Raw genomic sequence first — 4,440 nt, 5'->3', positions numbered from 1 at the left:
CATCATTGAAAGAAGATTTAGACAAACCAGACCAAACCAAAACCAGACATTAATGATATTGAATTATTTACAAGACACAATTTTAAAATGGAGCTAAAAAGCAAAATTTAAAAATTAAAAACCTTTATGATACTTAATTGCACTCCTTAGTTCTTAATGTCAACATAATTTCTAACAAAAACATAACTAAGATAATTAGTTACTAAAAATATATGGAAGAAGAAATAAAGAAAAATATATAACTAGCAGTATATAGCATTTGGTTCGGGTTCCCGAACTCTCAACCCGAGCTCAGCCCGATTTAAGGTCGGGTTGAGAGATTTTAATCCAGGTTCAACTCATCTTTTACATAACCCATACCAGGGTTGTCCATCAATCCGGTTAAGCTCGTCTGGGATTTAAAATTGCAATTGTTTATAATCGAAGCGTGCAATGGATGGACAAACTGTTTTTTATAGGTTATGAATGAACGTGTCCAAGGGCTAAAGATTTAAGATTGGAGACAACATTGTAACATGAGGGCACAAACCACTAAATTAGAGAGATTTTCATTGATGCTGTAAAATTAAGGAAGGTGAAATGTTCACCTGAAACAAGAATGGTAAGCTTGTGCAGTTTACATTTGGTATGTAAAAATTACTTCTATGCCATATGTTCTGGTCCTTCCAATGCATTTTCTCTTGGTGCAAGCTTGGGAGGTTATCGCCGAGATTGATTATATTGCCGAGAGGCTATAAACTCAAAACGTTACATTAAAAGAATAGGATTCTAATTTGTACGGTACAAATTTTTTAATAAATTTAAACTTGTGTTCTTTGAGAATTTTGTTTTTAAATGGGATCTTGTGTTTAACCAACTTGGGATTAACAGGCCCCTCACCTAAAAATGAATTCCTTATAAAACTTGCACCAAGAGAAAATACATAGTAAAATGGAAAATGATGATACCACAAACAGACCCTTCAAGCATCCCGTCTACTATTTTTTTAAATCTCCTAACAAATCTCAAATAGCTCATATATCATAAATTTCTTACCAAAACCACAAGTAAATTTTATGAACTACCAACTTCAAAATAGAGAAGCAACTGTGCTAGGGAAAGAACACTCCCTTTTTTTTTTTTTTGTTATAGTCTTGTTTAAAACTCGTCTTACATCTCTAATGATTTAAACAATGAAACAAAAACTCAACTTTTTCAAAAAGATGTCTTTACATTTTAAACATATATATATATATATATATATGGGAAATGTTCAGCACCCTAAGTTTTACCACACACTTTAACAAACGTTTTTTGTCCTACATGGGTTAGAAGTTTTGGAATGGGCTGATTTTTGGTGAGGATGATCTCTATGATTAGAAGATCATCCTCCCCAAAAATCAGCCCATTCCAAAATGTTTAACCCTATGTTTACAAGTTGAAAAATCGTGGACCGTCCATTTTTTGTAAATCATTTTTGATGGGGTTAGAAATTTTGGAATGAGCTGATTTTTAGTGAGAATGATCTCCTCACCATAGAGATCATCCTCACCAAAAATCAGCTCATTCCGAAACTTCTAACCCATGTAGGACAAAACGCGTTTGTTAAAGTGTGTGGTAAAACTTAGGGTGCCGAACGGGACCCTATATATATATAGGAACGGTTCGGCAGCCCTAAAGTTTGCCAAGTTTTGTAACAAATATTTTTTGTAAATCACTTTTGATGGGGTTAGAAGTTTTGGAATAGGCTGATTTTTTGTGAGGATGATCTCTACGGTGAAGAGATCATCCTTACAAAAAATCAGCTCATTTTGAAACTTCTAACCCTAGTTTACAAGTTGAAGAATCGTGGACCGTCCAATTTTTGTAAATCACTTTTGATGGGGTTAGAAGTTTTGGATTAGGCTGATTTTTGGTGAGGATGATCTCCTCATCATAGAGATCATCCTCACAAAAAATCAGCTCATTCCAAAGCTTCTAACCCATATTTTGAAAAATGTTTGGCACAAAACTTGGCAAACTTTAGGGCTGCTGAACCGTCCCCATATATATATATATTTTAAAAGAAAACATAATAATAATAAACTTTTTTTTTTATAGGCCTATAATTAATATTTATGGCCTTATGGTTGTTTGAGATTTAGTTCATAAATGTTATCTAATGTGGATTTTATAATAATGTCTTTATGTTATGATTTTTAAATTTTTTCTATATTATATCGTTTTGTTCCAAAAATACATTGATGGTTACACTTTTTTTAAATCATAAAATGTATAATTATGTTTGCAAGAGTTTTTTTTTCCCCACATTTTATTATCGTTTTTATCCCATTTTTTTTTGCCTTTCCCGAAGTTTTCCCTTGCCGTTTTAAACCTATATTCTGACTTGGTGATTATACTTAGACCCATAGCTTAGTTGATTTGACCTATCTTACTTGGTTTGTCAATTTGGATTTGGATTCGCGGTTCGCAACCTCTAAAATGAATTTGGTTCATAGGAGTAGGTAGAGATAATTTGTTCTTGGTTTGCTTTGGATTCTTAGATTGGTTCGTAAGCTTGGAACGCTTGTGCATATATAATTCAAGTATACAACTTATAAGTACAATTATAATTGCAGGAGATTTTTTTTTATCCCTCCCTCGATCTGTGTAGCACTTGAGTCCTTGGTCCTTGAATTCTGCGTTGCAATAAATGAATGCTCTGCTTGTTTTAGCCGAAGTGCTTTTCTTTTCTAGATTGTTTTCTTTGTCAATCTTCACTTGAAAAGACATTGGTGTGGTGGTCAAAGAGATTCCGACAATCAAAGTTAGTACTTGATGAAAATTGCAGATCAAAGGAAAGAGAATAAGAGCCAGAGAATTTTGTGTGACTTGGGCTTAGAGTTTGAGTGAGAGAATCCTCCTCATTTATAAAGTAGGTTCTTTAATGGGGGTAGCAGACTCAGTTGTAATCACTCACCTATCTTGTCTAACATTTATTATAATTAAAGTCCATGATGTTTTGATGATAATGAAAACCCACTCTACATGGTTCTTGTAACCTACATGAGAAGTGACCTTACATGCGTAATTGCTCTAACTCAGCGACAATTCAATTTTTCAAGTTGACTCAATTAAATTATACAATATGCAAGTTTAACTCTTTTAGGCATCGTATCTACTTATGCTATCGAGTAGTCTTATGTATTATCTTTTCGCCTGTACAATATTCTTCTTTTGTTACCATGTGGATTGGTCTTACTATGATGGAGAAGAATTAGAGTAGAGGGTTGGACCTATAATGAAACCAATAGGTGGGTTGGCCATGGAAGTCAAACCTTAAGGAGCGTCGGGGGGATTGGGGGGGTCAAACTTGAAAATTGATAGGGGGTCGGCCAAAGGAGCCGAGCCTCCTAGCAATTTTCCATGGTGGCCGAACGTCCTAGAGAGATCAACAAAGGGGTTCGGCCAAAGTGGCCGAACCACCTAAGAGGTAGCCACTGAGGGGTTTGGCCAAAGTGGCTGAACCTCTTCATATTTTTCAAAGCAGATATATGGGTGGGAATAGCTTAAAGTGGATCTGATCATCTTGATTTAGTAACTTTGCTAATCCCAACAAATGAAATATTTTTGGTTCCTATTATAATGTTAAGAAATTCTAAGTTAAATAAAAATAAATTAATGAAATAATCCAAATTTTAAATATGACTGAAAAAATATAACAAATGGATTTGGTTCACCAAAATAATTAAAAAATTATTTGGTTTGCCAGACCAACTTGTTGGGTATTCTGGACTTAATGCTTTGGTAAGGCAAACCTAATCAAAATTCTGTGGATTCATGGTTCATACTAGGGGTGCAACTTGGTCCAGTTCAAACCGAGAACTGAACCAAACTAATAACTTTAGGGTGGTTTACTTCGGTTTGGAACAAATTGCAATTCAGTTTTGGATTACGAAAATGGAGAATCGATCAATTTGGTTCAGTTCTAAGATCAAACTTGTATAGAACTGAACCAAACTGAAAACCGATCCCTTATGCAATAAATAAATATATGTATATAATAATTATTATGAATTATTTTAGGAGTTAGGACATAGATTATTGATTTTTATGGATAAACTATTGTCTTTTTATGAAAAGATTAGTGTTTTGTTGTATTAAATTTTATGTTTATTTTTTCATTAAAAAATGTTTCTTACAATTTATAGAGTATTGGCAACCCATAGAGCCAAACCAGACCAAATCGACTTTGGTTCGATTTGGGTTGGTTTCGTTCCAATGAAATTTGATTCGGTTCTGATTCTTATTTAGTGGAACCGACCTATGTCGGTTCAGTTCTAATTTGACCTCAAATCGAACCAAGTTGCACCACTAGATTTTACAAACCCAGTACAAAGCGTACTGCGAATTGGTTTACTTTGTACCTATTCATGGTTAGTACTTGTAGCAACGAATTGGGTGACATGGGGTTTTGACATA

The sequence above is a fragment of the Akebia trifoliata genome, chromosome 13, assembly GCF_017979445.1.
Source record: "Akebia trifoliata isolate Shusen 1 chromosome 13, ASM1797944v1, whole genome shotgun sequence".
In the NCBI taxonomy this organism is placed as follows: Eukaryota; Viridiplantae; Streptophyta; class Magnoliopsida; order Ranunculales; family Lardizabalaceae; genus Akebia; species Akebia trifoliata.
Note: the sequence above shows the minus strand (reverse complement) of the source record.